We start from the raw sequence: 24,558 nt of genomic DNA, 5'->3' as shown, positions 1-24,558 counted from the left end.
GCCTCCCACTCTCTCCCTATTTATTTCAAAACCCCCTTCCCCTCCCCCTTTTCTGATGAAGGGTCTAGGCCCGAAACGTCAGCCTCTCTGCTCCTATGATGCTGCTTGGCCTGCTGTGTTCATCCAGCCCTGCACCTTGTTGTCTCGGATTCTCCAGCATCTGCAGTTCCTACTATCCTTGAAGAATTATGACTGGTTTGCCTTTGAACATGGCATTCTCGGAGTGTCGCAGCTCATTTCTGAGAGACCAAAGTGAGCGAGCGAGTTCAGGGATCTGTTCAATGTGTTCAAGCCACTTAGTAATGATGATCTTTTTGAGGCATTGCAGCTGGATGTCATCACACAGAGCTTGCTGAATGTGTAATGCTTAGCCATGACCAAAGCGTTTGAGATTGATGTTTGTTCTGGATCATAAGGGTTCATAGATCTGTGCATACTATTGGGATGATAATAGATTAATCTTTTTCCAAGATTGTAAATGCTTCAGATGTCCATCCTGAGGACCAATGTTGGTATTTAAAGTGGTTAATGGCAATCCATGGGATGTCAGACACATTGTAAACATTAAGCTTACCTTCTGTGGATTAGACCATGTTATGCCAGTTTCCCAAATACATCTCAGCCAAGGTGCATGAAGAAATAACACTTGGATTTGCCCCAGTCAATCTTGGCACAGAGTAGATGTTGGCCATTCCTTTTGAAATATATCACGCAGATAGAGATAAAAGCTTCGGCTTTTCTAATGATGTCTGTAAGGTGCATTAAGTTTACCACATGTCTTGTCTGACTGGAGCTTGAAAGCTGTAATGTTGTGACTATCTCTTGGACTTTGTTGAAGTGCTTGCATCCCATGGAAGGAAACTTGGAAGGTTCTCTGGCATTATTCTTTGAGTGCTTCTTCTTCACATACTGCAGCAAGGAAATTGGGTTGTGCTTTGGATTTCTCTAGGTCATTCAAGTATTTCTTACATATTTTAGCTTAATGTCATCTTGTGCATCATAGTTTGCAGATTTCAGAAAATGCTGTTTATGGTCTTGGTTGGTGAGACAACTACAAATTATACAAGATTTGGACATTCCAGTGGACCTGTTGACAGCTGTAATCATACAGTTTTTTTCAATCCTGCATCCTTCTTCCTGTACAGAATTAATGGTATATTCTTTAAAAAAAATCAGAAATTGCTGGAAAAGCTCAGCAGGTCCGGCAGCAGTTGTGGAGAGAAACCAAAGATGCTGCCAATCTCTCCATAGACTGCTGAGCTTTCCCAGCAATTTCTGTTCTTGTTTCTGATTTTCAGCATCCACAGTTTTTTCAGTTTTTGTGATATATTCTCTGAGTTTGTCCAGAAGGGCTTTTCTGAAGGAAAATGGCTACCTCCATAGGCCTTTTAGCAAAGTTAGCTTTGGCGAAATCACATTTTGTACCTTCTGTCTCTACACCTGTCTACAAACTGGTTGTTTGTTTCACTTACTTAGTGTCACTCAAAGCTGTGTATTGTGAAATTCACTCAAACTTTAAGTTGATCTCTTAAAATCTAAAAAATTTTGTTAAGGACCTTTTGTAGTCACTCTCAGAAATACCAGACAATTTTAGATTCCTTAACTCTTCAGTGCCCAAAGGACAGGAATATGGACAGTCCGTCATTGCTTTTTGGTTTTTTTCTGATTCATAGAGTAAAGATTTCTTTAAAATAACTGAAATTCTGATGGAATGTCAATGAGGTGCAAATCCATGATGAGATGTTGCTTTCCATTGCTCTGCTTTAAAAATGCAAGTGCAGGAATCTGCATTGCACTACAGTACATTTCCTGTGTTTTCTTAGTTTCTCTTTTTTCTGATGTTATCTGTTGTTACTTTAAAAATTGCGGCTCTTTTGTACATTGCAAGCAGATTGTTGGAGGCTTGTGTCCAAAAAGGGTGTGTTGTGATGTCGCATGCATCTTTTATATTTATCATTGCATCTTTTCCAAAAGGCAAGATAGCAGATTCAACTAACGGCTCTCAACCTTGCATTTTTAACGCAGAAAACTGCATTTTTCAGGCTGCTTCCCCCCTGCTTTTTATTCTAGGTGTGCTTTTCCTTTTAAAAGAACATTTGCAGCAGTCCTTTTGCAATTATTTTTAAATGAGGGAGAAAGGTAGAGAATGCAGCATGTTTCAGTCTAGGTTTGGTGTGGTTCTTTAACTTTGGTTGTAGCTGTACCTTTACTTCTGAACTCAGACAGATTACTGGATGACCATTAGGAAAAAAATGATTTCAAAACTGCCTGTTGTGCCGTAACCTCGAGAGCATTTGGTTTTTACTTACTGCCACTGATTAGTTGTGATGCTGTGCATTAGCACCCATGTACTGTCACCATCGCTATCAGCATGATTGGAATTTGTGGTTTTCTGTATGTTGCTCACATGACATATACCACCATAGCCGGTTTCTATTAAGACATGTATCTTGAAGTTTATTCACAATACTATCTATTTATGGGACTACACCATTACAGACTTTTGCATAGGTGGGATTGTATGCAGGTGAATCAAGTGGTAGCCAGAGATTCTAATTGTGTAATGTATCTTGATAATATACTCGTATATAGTGAAATTCTGAAGGATCACTTGGAACAACTAGAAGCTTTGTTCAGGAAATGACAATTGAATGATCTGGTGATAAACTTTGCAAAAAGTGAATCTTCAAAGGTGCAACTAATTTACCTAGATTTTGGTTATTTAAATTTATCAACATGATTGGACATGATTAACCCATTGGGCTTGTATTCAGACCTGCAGTGGATTTTGTTTTAGTATTTTTAAATGGATATTAAGAGCCACCTGATGGTTCAGTCAGGCACTGTGGAGTTTGTTGAGATGAACTGTTTGAGAATGGGAGAACGTTGAACTTGCTGTGATCACTGTGGTTCCAATAAAAACAGTTAAAAACCACGAAGCCTAAACATAATTGTTTCTGAAATTGGATTATGAAATAACTCGATACAGGTTGCCATTTCAAACAGTGCTCTTACCTGTGAATCTTTTTAAAGAAAATTGAATTGGATGACTTGGCCACCACCCAGAATACTGGGACCAAGGATATACATGTCCTCACCCCCCACTTCTGATCTTTCATAAAGATTGCCTGAAAGTCATGAATGCGTGGCATAATCTTGGATAACCGATGTAAGCGTGCAGAAGTGTTTGTGGCATCTGAAGGAACTAACATGAGGGAACGTATAGTGAAAATGCACTGAAGAATGGGAATCCGACATCTTCACCTACTTGACAAAATGGATATTGTGGCCACAAGAGCAAGGAATCATACTTTAAAAGATTAGGCACTGACACAAAATCCATAGACAAAATGAACTTTAAACATTTAAAGTGTTTGAGTGAGAGAGGTTAAAAATTCAAGCAAAAATAATTGTGATTGAGGGAGAAAAATACTTAATAAGAAATATCCACAATATGGATTTGGTGAAGCAAGAACTGGAAAACCTTTTCAGTCCATGCATCATGTTTTGCTGTAATTAAATGTACCGTAACCAGCTAAAGAGGAGCCAAAGTCCTCAAAGGATAATAGTATAGTTTCAGTACAGAATGAGGAGGGGAAGGGTGGGAAAAATTCAATAACTGGATATTAGGAAAAAGGAAACCAATAAGTAGGAGACCAAGCGGCCAAGGGTATTTGACATGTTTGGAATCCTACCTTCTCTTTCCACTGTAAAGGTAAGAAACGATAATGAATTACGACCCCACACCCAGATTAGAAATGTTTTAATTTAAAAGGTAATAGTTAACAATGACACAGAATATAGTCTCTGAATTCTATAAAGATGGTGGAGCATTGTAGCATTATGTTGGATGCTAATCCACTGAAATGACAATGAAAGCAGGCTCCATACCTAATATGATAGTGCTGAGAGTAAATACCTCCATGCAGATTGAGGCAGTTAAAACTGGTTAGAATTGGCCAGCCGATCCAGCCTTGTTTATCTCTAAAGCTTAGATCAGTCCTAGATGGAATCAGTACTTTGGAAACAAACATCTAGTTAAAATAGTCCAGCTGAATAAGCAGTTAAAGCCATGTCTGAAATTGGCAAGCCCATTCTACACACACACAACCGCAGCCCCCCCCCACCCCAACTTATATCTAAAGCTTACATCAGTTCTAGGCAGAATTATTACTTGAAAGGACTTAAACATCTGGTTAAAATAGTTCAGCTAAATAAACAGAGGAAAAAGTCCAGAAACTAGAACTGTGTGCCTGGTAGGACCTGGACTATTATCACAGTCAGACCCCTTGTTGAGGATAGATAAGAAGTACATGAACAGGAAACATTTGGAGGGATATGGGCCAGGAGCAGGTAGGTGTGACTAGTTCAGTTTAGGATTATATTCGGCATGGACTGGTTGGACTGAAGGGTCTGTTTCCATGCTGTATGACTCTATGTTGGCCCAATGCTTAGTGGCTGCTTTAAACTAGATATTAACAGTTCTAATGTCTACAATACTTAATCAAGAAATGAAGGAATCAAAATCATACTTTAGAAATTGATAGGGCAAATTAAGAATTAGTTTTGATAAGCCAATAAGGATATGTATTTCTCAAGAAGGGGACTGTTTGAAACTGGGGTCTCCTTTAAAATTGTGTGCTCTTTCTATTCCATATTTAGTATTTTCTGTGCAGCACAAAACCTTACTTAACTATGTCACAGTCATAACTAGCCTTTAACAAACATTAAAAAAATTAATGAAGCACCATGCTATCCTATTATGAATGCATTGTTTTCAAAATAAAGAGTATCTACCCTTGAATGCAATGAAAACTAACTTTCACTAGGAGGTATGCAAGGGGACAATGGTCATTCATTGGCATGAGTAGCTGTCCCATGGTTTTTGACTAAAATTATTCATACAGTTGATGTACACAGCAGAAGCTACCAACTCCTAGAAATAAGAGTATTATCAACAAGTATTCAGGGGCAGAAGATGGTTCTTGTCAGGTACCCCTTGTAGGTAGTAGTCCTTATCTGGGAGCTGCCTTCTCTAGTTGGAAGATGGATCAGAAGGGGAAGAGTTCGCTAACACCTTGGCTAAAGAGCAGATTGCTGCCTTCACAACTGTGGCAGCACAATCTGTACCAACAGCCTATTTGTCCTTTGGATCAGTGAATCATCTCAATTTTCACGGTTATACACTTCATCTAATGAACTACTGTATTACATAAACTGCTGCTTCTGAACAAACTCAACAAAATTAAACAAAAGAGTCTATAGGGTGAGAGGCTGGAAAAGCACAGCAGGTCAGACAGCATCCAATGAACAGGAAAGTCAACGTTTTGGGCCAAAACACTTCGTAGGATTGAGGAGGGGGAGGGGAGCCCAGAAATAGAGAGGGGGAGGTGGGGCTAGTGGAATGGTAAGAGAGATAGGTGGATGCAGTTAGGGGGTAGTGTGATTGGTCCATGGGAGGGTGGAGCAGATAGATGAGTAGGAAGATGGACAGGTTAGGTCAGGTCAGGGAGGTTAGGAGGAGGGGGAAGGCTGGACATGGAATAAGACTGAGGGTGGAGGGATTTTAAAACTGGTGAAGTCAATGTTGAGTCCATTGGGCTGTAAGCTCCAAATGCGAAATATCAGGTGTTGTTCCTCCACTTTACGTTTGGCCTCATTCCGACAGTGGAGGAATCCAAGGATGAACATGTTATCAGGGGAGTCGGAAGGGGATTTAAAATGGATGGCAACTGGACGGTCGGATTGGATGATGCATGCAGAGCACAGATGCTCTGTACAGATGCTGGTCCCCTAGTCAGCGTTTGGTTTCACTGATATAGAGGAGACCACATCAGGAGCAACGGATGCAACAGATCAGGTTGAGTGAGGTGCAGGTGAATCTCTGTCAGATCTGGAAGGATTATTTGGGGCCTTGGATGAGGTGAGGGGGAGATGTAGGGGCAGATGTTAAACCCCTTGCGGTTGCAGGAAAAGGTACTGGGTGTGGTGGAGAAATTGGTGGGGAGTGTAGAGCATGTGCACTCTGCACGCACCAACCAACCCGGCCTTCTGGTTGCCATCCATTTTAATTCCCCCTCCCACTTCCCCAGCAACATGTCCATCCTTGGCCTCGTCCACTGTCAGAATGAGGCCAAAGGTAAACTGGAGGAACAACACCTGATATTTCGCCTTGGGAGCTTACAGCCCAATGGACTCAACATTGACTTCACCAGTTTCAAAATCCCTCTACCCTCAGCCTTGTCCCATGTCTAGCCCTCCCCCTCCTCTCAACCTCCCTGACCTGACCTAACTTGTCCATCTTCCTACTCACCTATCTGCTCCACCTTTCCCATGGACCAACATAATACCCCCTACCTGCATCCACCTATCACCATCTCTCCTGCCCTTTCCCCAGCCCCACTTCCCTCCCTCTATTTATTTTTGGGCTCCCCTCCCCCTCCCCAGTCCTGACAAAGGTCTTTGGCCTGAAATGTTGACTTTCCTCCTCCTCGGATGCTGTCTGACCTCCTGTCCTTTTCCAGCCTCACACCTATAGACTCTGGCTTCCAGCATCTGCAGTCCTTATTGTCTCCAAAACTAAAAGAAAGATGCTCCAAATTTTGAACTGCCTATATTAGGTAACTGTGATTATGAATCCCCAAAATCAACTTCTTCTTCAAACAACTCCAATAAGTTGTTTAAAATGATTTCCCTTTCACAAACTAGGTTGATTTTGTCTGATTTCCTTGAAGTTTTCTAAATGTCCCGCTGTAATAGTTTTAATAATGGCTTCTAGCATTTTTCCAATGAAGATATTAAGCCAAACTGGCTCATGGTTTCTTGTTTTCTGCCCCTTCCCTCCTCCAAATAAAAAAGCCAAATTCACTGTTTCTAATCTAATGGAGCTCTCCTCAAGTCTAGGAAGCCTTTAAAGAATTAAAACCAACACAACAATGATCTCACTCACTATTTCTTTGAAGACCCTGGGATTAAGTCCACCAGAACTTGGTGACTTGTCAGCCTTACAACTCCAACGATTTGCAAAGTACCACTTCCTTGGGTGACTGGAATTTTTTTGCGTTCTTCCCTACCCTCTATTTCCTGATTTAAAGCTATTTCTGAGATGGTATGTGCATCCTCCATAGTAAAGACTGATGCAAAATATCCATTCATTTCAGTTCAATTTCTGGGGTCCACCTATCCATCAACATCTATTATAAGCCCTCTGGTTTCCGAGGCTGCATTGAATACATTTTCTCCAATACATCTTGAAGTAAGAACTGTGTTCCATTTTCCTCTTTCTCCACTGCCTCTGTTCTGACAATGCTGCCTTCTGTACCAGATCTTTCGACACATGTATCTTCTCCCTCAGTTTGGCAGGATGATGGCTTACAAGAATTAAGGTCTACTTTCCTGGCAAATGGGGCCCTTGGGTCATCAATTCATGATCAATTAAAGAGCAATTCTGGGCCTTTTCCCAATTGGGCTGAAACGATTTCACCTTCAGTTGGAAGATAAAGAGTTGGTCGACCCAACAGGTAAAGCAGTGAAGTTAGGGAAAATGCCTTGATCTGTGCTGATTTATGCACAAGGGACTGGATAAAGAGTAGCTGCTGGATGTCAAGATCTATTCCCTGCTCTTGTGCCCAATACCCCCAGCCCTTTTCTAATTGTATCCCCAGCTCTAGAAACCATCACTTCCACCTAACAGAAAAATAACATTACTGTGGGCTTTGGTCCTCAGGATGTTGAATGTCCTTTTGGCAACAACTGTTGCTTTGGTGATGCAAAAAGCCGGCAGCTCTCACTTGGTCAAATTTCTGCTTCAGGGGATTTTCTTCCAAAGAAAGACCCACAGCTGCCCTTCAAACTGCCTGATTAGAGGGAGATAAGACGGGCCTTGCTGTGTAAAGTCAGGCCACGTGCCCTGCTCTTTCTGGCAAGTGAGTGAGACCCTGATGATACTGAAAGATACCGGCCAGTATTCTGGATTCAGTGAATTCACGAAGTTTAGATCAGAACCACTCCTCCTATTTTTCTCAGCTAGCACTTGCTAATTACGATTCTGCTTTCAAATAAAAGGAAAATACTGCAGATGCCTGAAAAGCTAAAATAAAAAAAGCCTGCGATTTGTGCATTTGGTTTGACTGAACAGCCAACATATCCTTTGAACTGAACATATCACTTCTCACTTGGGCATTTTACAGTCTTCAGGACTCAACATTCAGTTCAATAACTTTAGACCATGAATTCTTTCCTCCATTTTGTTTACCTGCCCCTTCTTACTGGCAGCTTTGCTTACATGGGTATTCTCTCAATAGACCTTACATATTTTCTGGTTTTAACTCCTACTATTAACACCTAATCCTTTTCCAATATCACTACTCTTTGACTGTTAGCATTCCCTTTGCCTTTTGTTAAACAATATGTTGACCATCTGTTCCATTTGCTTATCTCCCCATTTCTCCTTTCCCCAACGTCTGCAGCATAAAATCCATCACTTTTCCAGCTTCCTTCAATTCTAATGAAATAAAATTAGACTTGAAACATGAACTCAGCTTTTCTCTCCACAAATGTTGCCACATCTGCTGAGCTTCTCAGGCATTGTTTGTTTTTATTTTTGATCTCCAGGATCCACAGTACTTTGTTTTATTTTTTCCATCTCAACAAGCAAGGCTATCTAAAATTTAATATGAGTAAAGTCTTTTTGCAAGGATTTGTAATTTAAAATGTTTCAGACCTCTGCTTCCACTGTAGGGCAGTTATCCAAACTTCCAATTTACTTGAACTAAATCCACCATTGTCTTGACACTTCAGGTGTTGCTGACATTTTCTGTCAAAAGTCTGATACAATTTCTTTAAAAGCAACTTGCACCACTGGTTTCACTATAGGCATTCCTTTCATTTCATAACTCTTTAAAAGGTTGTGGTATGTGTTTTGGCCTGCCAAACTCGAGCTAAAAATCTTTTGTGTGCAATATAAATGTTTCCGCATGTGATCCTGGCTCTCAGATTTAGCTTTACATTTATAGAAAAGTCATTACCACTGGCAGACTTAGACAGAAACATCATGCCTGGGTTGTGCTTCCAACAATAAAGAAACAGTTCACCTCATTGCCAGCTACCCAGAGAGATGTCTTGAGCATCTCAGTGTAGATTTACACTATTACAGAGCCTGTGTATAGTTTTAGGTTGCTCAGGGCAGCACAGTGGCTCAGTGGTCAGCACTGCTGCCTCACAGAGGCAGGGTCCCAGGTTTGATTCCACCCTCCAGTGACTGTGTGAAGCTTGCACATTCTCCCTGTGGCTTTTTGCCAGGTGCTCTGGTTTCCTCCCACAGTCTAAAGATGTGTAGGTTAGGTGGATTGGCCATGCTAAATTGTCCACAGTGTCTAGGATGTGCAGGCTAGGTGGGTTAGCCATGGGAAATGCAGGGTTACAGGGAGAGGGTAGGGGTGTGGGTCTAGGTAGGATGCTGTTCAGAGGGTCAATGTGGACTCAATGGGCTGAATGGCCTATTTCCACATTGGAGGGATTTTACAAAGCCTAAAACAACAGACATACACATCATAGAAGGAGTGCAGTGAGAGTACTACAGTCTGATTCCTAGGAGGGCAGGATTGTTAAACAAGGAGCAATTGGGTTGACTGGGTCTGTATTCACCGGAGTTTAGAAGAATGAGAGAAAATTTCATTGAAACATAAGGCATTCTCACAGGACTGGATGGACTGAATGCGGGGATGATGTTTCCTCTGGCCAGGGTTCCAGAACAAGGGGGTCACAGTCTCAGGATATGCAGTAGGCCATTTCAAACTGTGATGAGAGATTTCTTCACTGAGAGTTTGGCGAACCTGTGGAGGCCAAGTCACTGAATACATTTAAGAAACAAACAAATAGATTTTCTAGACACTAAAGGTTTCAAGGTGTACGGGTACAGAATGGAGTTAAAGGTTTTGCCTTGATCATACATGTCAAGGAAGGCTTGATGGCAGAGTGACCTAATCCTTGTCTTCTATCTATGGTTCTGTGATCGCAATATGGTATCCTGCATGATCTATCATCTCTGATAGTTGTGAGTAGGGCAAGGGACAGTAGGACACTTCAACCAAGCAGATTGAAGAATCCCTGATGAGCAACGTAGCAATGAATTTTATTCTGCAGCACCAAGTGGGTTTGATGTGGCTCAGGGGTTATAAGCAACAGAATTGATGACTCATTTTCTAACCACTAAATTCTACATTCACTCAATCATATGTCTATATGCATGGACCTCCCTCTGAAGAGACTAGTTATGAAATAACATTCTGTTACAAGTACTGCCCCATGTGGGTGAGTAAGCAAGGCAAACAAGAATAAAGTCCTTCAACTTCTGACCTTATATTATGTTCATTGTTTCTTGGAACTCATCAGGGAAAGCAATGGGGATAAATATTGGCAACATACATGGGTGAGTCAAACCCAGAGAAATATACAAATAACTCCTCAATACACAAAAGTGTTTTACCAGAGGGTGGGTAAAGGGCTTGTTTGCAGCCCTTTTTCTAAGAAGTTAATTCCTAGTTCCTAACTTAGAAGTTAGTTCTCTCGAGTTTTGTACTATTACATCGGGACGACCATCCCTTATGCTGACACTGATTGGAACACAAATGTGGATAATGTAGCCAGCAATAAGACCAGCTAAAACATGTTGCCTGTTGAGGCTACAGTCGAGTAGAGTCATACAGCAGAGGGCACTGGAGGGAGGAGGAGCCAAGCAGGGAGAAGCAATGAGGGGAGTACCAGAGGGTCAACAGTGTGTTTGGTGAGGGGGGGGCGGTGGGTGCTGACAGGAGCCATAAACCAGAAATTATATGCAGAGGGTTGAGGAGAACTTGTTTTCCTCTGTGTGTGTTTGCCTGCATGCCATGAGTTATATCCCACAAAGTTGTCATTGGTTCAGAATCCCAAACAGGAATACAGAGTACTGGGCTAATGGTAAGATTCTTGGTAGTGTGGATGAGCAGAAAGATCTCGGTGTCCATGTGCATAGATCACTGAAAGTTGCCACCCAGGTTGATAGCGTTGTTAAGAAGGCGTACGGTATGTTAGGTTTTATTGGTAGAGGGATTGAGTTTCGGAGCCATGAGGTCATGTTGCAGCTGTACAAAACTCTGGTGCGGCCGCACTTGGAGTATTGCGTACAGTTCTGGTCACCGCATTATAGGAAGGATGTGGAAGCATTGGAAAGGGTGCAGAGGAGATTTACCAGGATGTTGCCTGGTATGGAGGGAAGGTCTTACGAGGAAAGGCTGAGGGTTTTGAGGCTGTTTTCGTTAGAGAGAAGAAGGTTAAGAGGTGACTTGATAGAGACATACAAGATGATCAGAGGATTAGATAGGGTGGACAGTGGGAGCCTTTTTCCTCGGATGGTGATGGCTAGCACGAGGGGACATAGCTTTAAATTGAGGGGTGATAGATATAGGACAGATGTCAGAGGTAGGTTCTTTACTCAGAGAGTAGTAAGGGCGTGGAATGCCCTGCCTGCAAAAATAGTAGACTCGCCCACTTTAAGGGCATTTAAATGGTCATTGGATAAACATATGGATGATAATGGAATAGTTTAGGTTAGATGGGCTTCAGATTGGTTTTCACAGGTCGGCGCAACATCGAGGGCCGAAGGGCCTGTACTGCGCTGTAACGTTCTATGTTCTATGTCTCCCCACCATATTCTTCGTTTGGGTTGAAAGTGGTCAGCACAGAGCCCAATCCATATCCACCACCCCTATGCACACAGACACACACACCATCGCTTGTCGAGAAAGTGATCGATGTTGTTAAGAAAACGAATAAGAACTGTGCTAAGTCTCAGGCGACCTATTTACCAACCTGTCAGCAACTCACCAGTGTGAAAGAGGTGAGTACATGGGAGGTGTTCTTCACTGGATTTGGAAAGGCTTTGGTCAGTGAAATGTTGTCAACTGTTAAGGGTAGATGGTTATATTTTCTTATTAGAGATGGTCATTGCCTGGTGCTTCTCTGGCAAAATGTTACTTGCCACTTAACTAGCCTGAATGCCTATTGACATGAACTGCTTCAGTAACTTGGTACTGAACTTACTTTTCTTAGGTAGACACTCAGGATTGAGGGCTTGATTTCAATCAAATGCAATGGATTCTCAGATACTTGGTAAGTCCAATTCACAATGTGCAGTCTATGTCACACGCAGGGCAGTGGGGCTTGAAGGGTTTGGTTAAATGAATTGTTGAAAGGTTTGCATCCTTCCTCTGATACCTTAACCTCAGCATTATTCCTACAAAACTATCCTTACGAATTCTCTCAACATGTATAATGCCCTCCCGAATGAATCTTCTGCATTTTGGTTGGTGTCAAGGATTTTTGACACTCTTGGAGAAGCTTTACAGAGTCTCCTACCACAACTGAGTTCCATTTGAATAATATGTTCCACCCAGGAAAGATGGTTGAGTTATTGGTCAGCTCATTGCTGGTCAAGCTGACTTGGGAGGGAACTCTTGGACTGCCTTCCTTTCCAACAGATTTGGAGGATCTTTCAAATTCATCTTTGGTGGTGCTTCTCCAGTGCTTTGAGGTGTCTACTCTCGGTATCAAAATTCTCTTAAACGTTTAGGAGTGTAGAGATCAATGCTGCCGAGGAAACCTAAACTTTGTCTCAGGCTTGAGATGCTGGTGTTGAACACTGTGCAATCATTAGCAAATATCTCCTTACGATGGAGGGAAGAGCATTGATGAAGCAGCTGTAGACAGTCAAGCCTTAGGATATTGCCCTGGGGGCTCGTTTTCCCCCAATTCTTAATTACTTCAAATTTGCCGGTGGTCCTTTATGCCAATGTGTTTTTCACTGCATCTCAAGTTTAACTCTTTTGATAATGTTCAGACAAAGCCATCATGAGATCTGGTGCTGACTGGCGGATCTAAACTGAGTGTCGGAAGGAAGGTTGTGGTGTTAAATGCTGCTTGATCACACTGTTGACGACATCTTCCATCACTTTGTTGATAACGGAGAGTAGCCTAATGAGACAGTAATTGATCTGATTGGATTTGTCCTGCTTTTTGTGAACAGGTTTTGCCTAGGCAAATTTCCACGTCATTGAATGGATAGCAGAGGTGCAGCTGTACTATAACATCTTGGCTAAAGGGATCACAAAGGCTCGATATGTTGAGATATTGTCAAAGCCCATAGCCCTTGCAGGATCCAATGCCCTCAGTTGTTTCTTGATATCGTACTGAGCGACTCAAACTCTTTGATGCCAGAGATATCAGAAGGAGGCTGAGATGCACCATTCACTTCACACTTGTAGCTGAAGATAGTTACAAATATTTCAGCTTGGTCATTTGCACTGGTGCTGGACTTCCCCATCATCAGGGATCAGAATAATTGTGAAGTCATTTCCTCCACTTAGTTGTTTAACCATTCAATTCCATTCAGGACTCAATGTGATAGAACTGCAGTACTTTAGTTTGTTCTATTGGTTGCGGGCTCGCTGAGCTTTCTATTGAACACTGTTTCCATTGTTTGTCATTAATACAGTGCTATGTTGTAGCTTCACCAGATTGGCACCTTACCTTTAGGAATGATTGGTGTTACTCAGAGCATGCATTTCTGCACTCCTCATTGAAGCAAGGCTGATCCCTAACTTGATGGTGATGGTAGAATAAGGGATAGGCTGGGTGAAGGGGTTACTGAATATGGTTGAATACCAAGCTGCTGCTGACAGCCCAGTTTTGACTTGTTGGGTCTTCTCTAAAACTATCCCATTTTGCACATTGACAGTGCTCCCTATGATGGATAATATTGCAGTGCGGAGCTGGGACCTTGTCTCCGAGAAGATTGCAAGGGTGTCACTCCCACCATAATGCATGGATAGGTGCTTCTATGACAGATAGATGCACGAGGTCAAAGTAAATTAGGTTTCTTCTGCACTACATGCCAGAGCCCCAGTCTGGTAGTTATGTCCTTTAGCACTCAGCCAATTCCGTCAATAGTAGTGCGACCAGACTACTTTTGGTGATGAGCATTGAAATCCCTTTCCCTAGCCCCTTGTTCCTCCAATGCCACTGACAAAAAAAAGTTCAGTCAACCAACCATTCCTTGAACTTGCCCCCTCCCATCGCATTCAATTCCTTTTAAATCATTTAATTCCTGTCAAGTCACGTTGTCACATACATTACCGAACAAACTAAAAGACCAATTACTATCTAGCATCCAGAAACGAACGAGACAGGAAAGTGGTAAAAGGAAATGAAGGGAGAAAGCACAGAGTGGTGTTGTTTTCCTTGGAACAGAGGAGACTGAGCAGGACATGATTGAGCTGTATAAAGATATGGGAGCATTGGGGAGATGAGAAGAAACCTTTCTTGGTAGACGGATCAACAATCAGGGAAAATATATTTAAGGTAAAGGGCAGGAGATTCAGAGGGGATGTAGGAAAAACTTTTTCACCCAGAGGGTCATGGGAATCTGGAACTCGCTGACTGCAAGGGTGATAGAGGAAGAAATCCTCATTGTGTACTCAGCTCTTAATGGACGGTGCTGTTGGTTACAGAATTGCCTCCATGGTAAGACCATCCCCATCCCCACAATGAGTTATGCATCCCACCCAAATCCACAATCAGGTAGCCAGCTTTTACTGGTAGGTCTGTCTATGTCATAGAGTCCCAGAGTCATAGAGTTATTGAGGTCAACAGCACAGAAAAAAAGCCCTTCAGCCCATTGAGTCTGTATCAGTCAAAAACAAGCACCTAACCATTTTAATCCAGATTTCCAGCCTTGGTATGCCTTGGCATCACAAGTGCACATTTAAATTCTGCACCTACATTCAGATCTGGCAGAGCGTTGTGACAAAGTGGGTTTGAGAAAACTGTATGAGAGTGTTAGGGCTTTTACTCAGTAGAATATCCAGTCGGTTCTGCTATAATAGAATAGTTGCATTCCTGTGCAACATCGCATTAGAGAAATAATGAGGCCTATGGAGAAAGAGGGGTTAGGGGCAGACTACCAAAAAAAATCCCTCAAAAACCTAACTCAAAGGATAGCACAACTAGAATAAATATTTAATTCGTATCTAATAATGAAATAAAAGCAAATTTAACACTTTACCTTGAAAAAATGTCAAGATGACTTAATGGGGAGGAGGTTATTCTGTACCTTACACAGAAAGTACTTCATAACAAAGCCCACAAAATGATCATGTGATGCCGGCGCAGGACTTTTTTGGCATTAACATTGCATGTATTCAGGACAAAGCCTGTGAAATGCTCATGTGATATTGACATGTACTCCTGCACGCACTAATGGAATCGCATTATAGCCAACATAAGTTTGCATTCTAGAAATAGTGTTCCCCTATTCATTGATTGCATTACAGCCAATTCGCTTTGATGGGACACGCATTATAGCAGAACTGACTATAGGTAAATATGCCACTGTATTCACCTTCTTTAACCTGCTTACATCAATCAAGCACTATCAGTTGAGACCAGATATGTGACACCATATTTTTGTTACTGACCTCCTTGGTAACCTCCAATCATAACTCCTTTCTGTCAGCAGCAGATTTCTTTACCCCACTTTTAGGAAACAGTCTGTCCCTCTCCTGCTTTTTCCAGTTCCCAGCGGCAAGCACGTCAGGGAGGTCTTTGTGAACACAGTCTAGCCTTTGCCAGCCTGGATTCCATTTTGACATTTCCAGTCCTGTGCCAGCCATTTCAACTGTAACAAATTGCAAACTTGGACTGTCCCATTAAATACAAGGGTTGATAGTGTGTCACGAGACCTCCACGTCGCCCCCATTTTTAATTCATTGGAAAGGAAACCCAGAAGCAAAATAGTAATAAGGTGACAGAGTTTAAAAGCCATTGAAAAACTCCACTGCAATTTCTTCTGGATTTCCTTGCCAACTGGACCCCAGTACTCTCCTCCCAGAAGTCTTTACTTTATATATTTTTTAAAATCTTCGGTATTAATTGACCTAAGAGGAATGAGATTCCACACTTGTAAAACTAAATTTTCAGTCTTAGAGTGCTTGTTTGACAATAATAATCACTTCTTGTGTTGTTAAACGTTCACTTCCTCTTGAAAGCAATAGTTGGTAAGTAGGCTATGTTGACACTTTTACAGTAACTTCAAAACTGAGTTTATTGGCAAGGTACTGATATGATGCACTGGAAGACGTGGAGAACATTTTCAACAGCAATTGCTAGATTTTCAAATTTTAATTGGGTATGTCCATTTTCTGGGTGCTGCCACGGTTTGGTTTCAGTTGTTATACACTGTTCTGATTCTGTGCTATTTCATTATTTGATTTACTTTATCTTCATTCTAATTGCAACTCCAGGCCAATTTCACTGGAAGCCTGCTTGCTATCTGCTGGCGCTAGAGTGTGTCTCAGAACAATCTTATTTTACAAAATAAGACCGTCTCAATTTTATCTGCAACAGTCTTCCAATTTGGTGGTTCTTCTAGCTCAAATAAACCACTAATCAAATCAAGACTTTCATCTTAAATATAGATAACACAGTGTGAAACTGAGGAACACAGCTGGCCAGGCAGCATCAGAGGAGCAGGAAAGTTGACGTTTTGGGTCAGGACCCATCTTCAGAAATGGGGAGGGGGGAGGTGAAGGGAGCTCAGAAATAAATAGAGAGAGGAGGGGTGGGGCTGGGGAAGGTAGGTGGGATGGTGATAAGTGAGTGCAGGTAGGGAGTGGTGGGGATTGGTGGGAGAGAAGATGGACAAGTTGTGCCAGGTCAAGGAGATGCAGATGAGAAGGAGGGTTAGTCATGGGATGAGGCTGGAGGGTGGGGAGATTTTGAAACTGGTAATATCCACATTTAGCTCATTGGGCTGTAGGCTCCCGAGGTGGAATATGAGGTACTGCTCCCCCAGTTTCCAGGTGGTGTCATTGAGGCACTGGAGGAGACCCAGGATGGACATGTCACCCAGGGAGTGGGAAGGGGGAGTTGAAATGGTTTGCAACTGGAAGGTATTGTCGTTTGTCATGAACCGAGCGTAGGTGATCTACAAAGTGGTCTCCAAGTCTCCGCTTGGTCTCACCAATGTAGAGGAGGCCACATCGGGAGCAGCAGGTGCAATGGACCACATTGACGGATGTGCAGGTGAACCCCTGTCTAATGTGGAAGGTTTGTTTTTTGCCTTGAATGGAGGTGAGGGGGGAGGTGTAAGGGCAGGTGTAGCACTTCCTGCAGTTGCAGGGAAAGGTGCCAGGGGTGATGGGGCTAGTGGGAGTGTGCAGCAGGCGAGGGAGTCGTGGAGAGCGCGGTCCCTACGAACAGCAAATAGGGGTGAGGAGGGAAATATATCTTTGGTCGTGGGGTCAGATTGTAGGTGGCAGAAGTGGCGGAGAATGATACATTGGATACAGAGGTTAGTGGGATGATATGCGAGGACAAGGGGGATTCTGTCTTTGTTTTTGTTGGGGGGAGGGCTTGTGAGGGCAGAGGTCTGGGAAACGCAAGAGATGCGGTCGAAAGCATTTTCGACCACTGAAGGGGGACGTTGCAGTCCTTGAAATAAGAGGACATCTGGGGTGTTTGGGAGTAGAACGCCCCATCTTGGGAGCAGACGCGGCGGAGGCAGAGGAATTGGGTGTAGGGGATTGCATTCTTGCAGGAAGGTGGGTGAGTGGAGGTGGACTCCAAGTAGACATAGGAGTCGGTGGGCTTGAAATAGATGTTAGTTTCGAGGCGGTCACCAGAGATGGAAACAGAGAGGTGCAGGAAGGCGAGGGAGGTATCAGAGATGTCCAGGTGAATTTGAGGTTGGTGTGAAAGGTGTTAGTAAATTTGATGTTCATCTTCCTTAGGTTATAAAGAATATAAATAATTATGTTTATTTTTAAAACCCCAAGTGTATCTGTTGACCACTATAGACGCTTGGTAAACAACAATATCTGATCAAAATGAAATTAGTTAAATACCATTTGACTGCGAGTTGACCAAATACAGATTATGTGAGAGAAGGAAGAAGGTCACTGCCACTTCAAACAGCTTCATCTTGAAGAGTTCCAATCAACCTAGCAAACAAAAACAGGAAACACACTAAAAATATACTTCAGAAATCTTTAGGTTGTCACCACACTTTCAAATCACACCTCCAAACTCATGCAAAATTGTAATTTGTTGGAGTTTTATGGTTCACATTTAGAGCCTTTGGAAAGTTTGCCTCGTGACAATTTATAAATGAAGCAAATGGCTTATTTTCAGCTTTTTGCCATGACTTTCTAATATTGATTAAGATGTACGAGGAAATACAATGGACCAGCTGTACCCCATCAGGATCGGAAACATTATTTCTGATCCTGATAAGATACAGAAATGAACACTTACCATAGTTCTCCCCTGCAATTTCCTGGCCACCAGCTTTCACTTCTGAAGCAGTGTAATGTACGACGACAAGCGTGGAGAGGGGTCAGCTTTATCAGCAGCAAGTGCTGCTCTCTGTGATTTAAAGGTCTTGCAGCTAATTTGAAAGCTACTGAGGAAAGTTACTTGTGTCAGGTAAGCATGGCATAGAGTGCCAGGTGCGCTAGGCTATTGGGTGCCAGCTCCGTGAGAGGTGGCAGCGTCCCAGGTCAATGGCTCAAATGATTAGGTTGTGTCTGAAACATGGTGGGGAGTGAAATCAGCAGAGTCGGTGTCTATTCAATATATACCCAGCAATTACAGTAAGTTTTAATCCTTAAACTTTCCTATATAGCTGTTATTCTTAAATGAGTCTAAAGTCCTGAAAAATCATTTCGAGGGGAAACGTATGCATCTGCCACCCGGTTAGTGACTTGTATATTTTCTGAGTAAATATACAAGCTAAATCTTGTCCGATAATGTCGTTTTTTTGTTTCATGCGACAATTACGAAGATCTGAGATAAATGCAGGGAAACCAGGGAACTGAAAACCAAAAAAAACGCGCCAATCTGAAATGGGAATGGTAAATATTTTACTCCACTCAGATTTTGTTCCGCGGATTAAATATTCTCTCGTTTCGAAATAACTTCGAATATAAAATGCTTACAAATTTGTTTTTAACCTACATGTTCTTAACGCCTTCTACGTGAAAAAAAATCCGTCCTCACTGGACTCAAAGTAACTGAGTTTTTCCCGAAATTAAGTAGTCAGCATTCTGCAATATTTTGTATATTTCTTCAGCGAATGTCCCAAAGATCACAACCCAAATTGAATCCTCCTACTGTCCTAAATACAACCGAATGCAGAATGCAATTTTTAGGGTTAAGTCGCAATTTTGCATAATTAATTTAAAAAAGTCCCCCAACAACGAAAAAGTGATTAAAATAGACGAAGTGAGTGAAAATCTTGCTCCGCATTAAAAAGCAATACATCTAGCAAAGCATCAGATAGCATCATGTCACATACCACGCAAGAGAGGTCCATCAGCCAATTCCGAAAGCCCCTTTGGACCTTCCTTATATTAAAGTGTTTGTACCCCCACCGCCCACCCCGAATTCCGGCAGCATCTCCCCTTGAGTTGTTTTCCGAGCAGAAATTCAGCAGCCCCAAAGTCTATTCCATTTCTGGAAAGCGAGCGAACCCAGGGGTTGGCAGTGGAGGGGAACGAGTCCCCGGATACGCGCCAGCACGGCGCGCCAATCTATTCCAGAGAAATGAACAAAGGCACCGGCTTGGAATATGCATAGCCTGAAGTTGCGAGCAAGCGGACAGAGTTCCTACCAGTAGTGCAGGTCGATGGAAAGGTGAGCCGGCCGTTTTGGAGATGGATGAGCCAAGTGCAGAACACTGCAGGCGCCAAAGTAGCCTTTTGGAATTTCAAAGTGCAACTGACAGCTTTTGCAATATTGAATACAGTGAGATGTCAGGTAGCTCATCTTTCTCTTTACTGTACAACCGCCTGAATGAACTCGATCTGTTCTGATATCGCAGCTAAATGGCTGCTTCTCAAACAGCAACGGATACTGTTTAAGAAAGTAAATGAATTGTATTAATACTGCTATTCTCATGACCACAGAGTACCAAAGAACAGCCTATTTAATAAAGCCAGCTAATGTCCTGTTTAATAAAAAACGTGGCTAGCGAGATCACACAACAGTAAAGTTATAAATGAGGGATGTTCTGGCCATGTGTCTTGCCACACAGCAAATTCACAAGGCTTAAATGGATTGAAGATGTTATTAGATAGTACTTGTTCAGCAATAGCCTTGCGCGTTGAATACCATCATCCCTGATCTCATTATGCCTGTGGTTCAAGCATCAACAATAGAGTTAAACATGAGATGTGAGTTGCTAGTGACTGCCCTTGCCATCAGGCAGCGTTTGACCAAGTGTGGCATCAAGGAGCCGCAGCAAAGTGAAGTACATGGGAATCGGAGACATAGCACAAAAGAAGATGATTTTGGTTGATGGAAGTCAATGCTAGACAAATCAAGTAGACAGGCACTCAGGACACCAACAACATCAATAAGGACACCACCATGAAACTACTAGATTTGTGCCTCACACCCCACTTCATCTTCAACGATAACATATACAAACAAATCAACGGAACACCAATGGGATTCCCAATATCAGGACTGATTGCAGAAGCAGTAATGCAAAGGTTAGAACCGACAGCGCTCCCAACTATACAACCCAAACTTTTGGGTCTGATATGTAGATGACACCTTTTATGATTATCAAACGCACAAAATTAGAAGAAACCCACCAACACATAAACAACATCCTCACCGGGATAAAATTCACAAAAGAGGAAGAGAACAACAACCGACTACTCTTCCTGGACATAATGGTAGAATGCAAAAATAACGGGGAACTCCAGACTAGCGTATATAGAAAGAGCACACATATGGACCAAATACTCAATTACACTAACAACCACCCCAAAGTCCACAAACAGAGCTGCATCAGGACACTATTTGAACAAGCCACAACACATTGCAGCAACCTGGAACTACACAAAACATAACAGGAACGTTTATATGGAGTCTTCAAAAGAAATGGATACCCAAAAAGCACAATCCGCCATTACGTCTGAGACAGACCACAAGAGGAAGACACAACACAACCAGAATCACTTATCACCCTACCATACATCAAAGATATTTCAGAGATGACTGCAAGACTACTCAGATCCCTAGGTATCAGAGTAGCCCACAAACCGACACACTATGACAGTTACTGACGAACGTAAAGGATCCCATACCCAAAACTGGCAAAACTGAGGTAATATACTACATACCATGCAAGGACTGTGAGACGTACTACATAGGCCAAACCAGAAGAAAATTGACTACGTGGATACATGAGCATCAACTAGCCACCAAGAGACACGACCAATTCTCACTTGTCTCACTACACACGGACAGTGAGGGGCACAAATTCGACGGGGATAACACATTGATAATCGCTCAAGCCAAACAGAGACACGCCAGGGAATTCCTGGAGGCCTGATATTCCAATCGGAACTCCCATCCCAGCAAACCGAGGCATATAAATAACAAGCGGGACAGAACACCAACGCTTCACCAGAGGCGCACTGACGATGTTACCTAACAGAGTGACGAAAAGTTTGCAACCAAACCCATCGGCTCGGCAAGCATGTCTACATCCACAATCCAAGCTACAAATCTTCTTGAAAATTTTATTCAATGGCATTACCATCACTAACACCCAATATTGACATCTTGAGGATCACCATTGACCAAAAACTAAACTTAACTGACCATATATAAATACATTATCATCTACAAGGCACAGATCATGAGTGTGATGTAATACCGCTCACTTGCTTGAATGGGTGCAGCACCAACAATGTTCAAAACGTTTGACATCCAAGTCTTTATCCACGATCTTAAACACTCACTTTCTCCATCACCTTTGTGCAATGGCTGCAGTGTTTGCCATCTAAACAATGCACTGCAATAACTTACCATTTTTTTTTAGACAATACCTTCAAATTCACAATCTCTAATACCTAGAATGACGAGAGCAGCAGAAATATGTGAGCGTCATGACATGCAAATTTCCTCCCAAGCTACAAATCACCTTGACTTAGAAGTAAACTTCTAAAGCCGTCTTTCAATGACTTTGGGTCAAAATACTCAAACTGTCTTCCTTATGACATTTGAGATATACCAATAATACATGCACAGTAGATGTGTGCTACTATTCAAAATAGTGACTCACAGCCATCTTCTCGATCGCAATTAGAGAAGGCAACAATTGCTAGAGCAGTTCTTGATACCCATAAACCTGGGAACAAATGAAAACACCATCATGGGAGTACTGTGCTAAGAAAAGATGTGGCATGGATTGACATGTTCCCCTGAAATTGCCTGGACATTCCAGAATGAAAGTATGTGTTGTTATTAAAGGTAATTGTAATACTAATATTTTTAGGAACTCATGTCTAAAGAATTGTGAAAATTGGCTCATTTGACATACTGAGGACATACAGGAACCTTTTTTTTAATAAAAACAGAAGGCTACTGAAAGGACTCCATGAGACACAATGATACTGGAAGTCATTTGGATTTCTTAGACTTACTAGATTGGCAGTCAGAAGATGTGACTATTTTACTTTGTATTGGAATTGAGTGTACAAAGCCTTTTCCACCTTTCTGAGAACCCCTCTTGAGGATCCCATGTGAGAGCTGAAAATCCAGCTGTTCCCCCTGAAAGGCTTCTCAAATGTTTCCTCTCAAAGTCTCCTGAATGAACCGAATTTGAAGAGAAATGAGGAACAACCACATGTGTCTAGAAACACTCATCCATATGTGTTAGAGTGAAACATTTCATATCTTATCCTTTTATCCTCTGAGAATTAACAAATAATTGGCTAAAGCATTTGTTTTCCAGTGATCCCCAGCACTGCAGGTAACAGTCTTCAACCAATTTGATTCGCTCCACATGATATCAAGAAACTGCTGGAGGTGTTGGATATTGAAAAGCTATGAGCCCTGACAACATTCTGGCAATAGTACTGCCGATTTGTGCTCCAGAACTTTCCGCTGTCTTAGCCAAGCTGTTCCAATACAGTTATGACACTGGCATCTATCCAACAATGTGGTGGGGTTCCAACCGCAGGAAGTGCTGTACCTGCCCCTACACCTCCCCCCTCATCCCCATCCCAGGCCCTAAGAAGACTTTCCACAACAAACAGATGTTCACCTGCACATCTGCTGATGTGGTATCCTGTATCCGCTGTTCCCGATGTGGCCTCCTCTACATCGGGGAAACTAAGCGGAGGCTTGGGAACGGCTTTGTGGAACACCTACGCTCAGTTCGCGACAAACGACTGCGCCTCCCAGTCGCGAACCATTTCAACTCCCCCTCCCACTCCTTGGACGACATGTCCATCCTGGGCCTCCTGCAGAGCCACAACAATGCCACCCGAAGGTTGCAGGAACAGCACTTCATATTTCGCATGGGAACCCTGCAGCCCAACGGTATCAATGTGGACTTCACAAGCTTCAAAATCTCCCCTCCCACGACTGCATCCCAAAACCAACCCAGCTCGTCCCTGCCTCCCTAACTTGTCCTTCCTCCCACCTATCCCCTCCTACCACCTCAAGCCCCACCCTTATCTCCTATCTACCAGCCTCATCCTGCCTCCTTGACCTGTCCGTCCTCCATGGACTGACCTATCCCCTCCCTAACTCCCCAGCTACACTCACCTTTACTGGCTCCATCCCCGCCTCTTTGACCTGTCTGTCTCCTCTCCACCTATCTTCTCCTTTATCCATCTTCTATACGCCTCCGCCCCTCTCCCTATTTATTTCAGAATCCCCTTCCCCTCCCCCATTTCTGAAGAAGGGTCTGGACCCGAAACATCAGCTTTCCTGCTCCTCTGATGCTACTTGGCCTGCTGTGTTCATCCAGCTCTACACCTTGTTATCTCAGATTCTCCAGCATCGGCAGTTCCTATATTCTGTAGTTTTGGTGAATCAGAGGTGTGCTCATTGAGATCCACAAAATACTTAATGGAATGTCAAGAGTGGTTGCAAGTAATATATTTAGGAGTCTAGAAACACAGAGCACAATTTCAAAATAGTACTGAGTTGAGGAGAATTTTTCTTTAAACTCAGAGAGCTGTGAATATTTTGAATTGTCTGCGCCAGAGGACTGTGAAAGTTCAGGAATTGAGTACATTTGAGGTAGAGATTGACAGATGATGTAAAGGGATATTGGAATAGTATAGAAAAAAGGCATTGAGGTGAATGAACGGCCTTGATCATATTGAATAGCATTGCAGGCACAATTACTCCTATTCGTTATGGCAAAATCTTCTCAGCCCCAACACAACATAGGTAATGACTTTAGTAAAATACAACAGTATTGAGAAAAATTAGATTTTTGGTGTCAAGAAAAAAAAACAGGTTTTCCACCCAAGATTTTAATAGCGAGACAAGAATCTCCAAGGTGAGTGGAGAGAGGCTAATTTTCATACAGTTATGTTACGTTACAAACTATTCTTGTAATTTACATGTAATTTGCTATTATTATACACAACGGAGAGAAATTAGAAAGTGACAATCCTTGATGTGAAAGTCGAAGTAAGTATCTGGCAGCTT

The 24,558-nt window shown here is 42.4% G+C and overlaps 1 pseudogene; it reads right to left on the bottom strand.

Moving 5' to 3' along the window:
- The window catches only part of LOC109910932, a 496,846-nt pseudogene that overhangs the window by 146,214 nt on the left and 326,074 nt on the right, over positions 1–24,558 (bottom strand).

Source organism: Rhincodon typus, chromosome 2 (assembly GCF_021869965.1).
Source record: "Rhincodon typus isolate 14 chromosome 2, sRhiTyp1.1, whole genome shotgun sequence".
Lineage (NCBI taxonomy): Eukaryota > Metazoa > Chordata > Chondrichthyes > Orectolobiformes > Rhincodontidae > Rhincodon > Rhincodon typus.
Note: the sequence above shows the minus strand (reverse complement) of the source record. Positions and strands in the feature narration are given on the sequence as shown.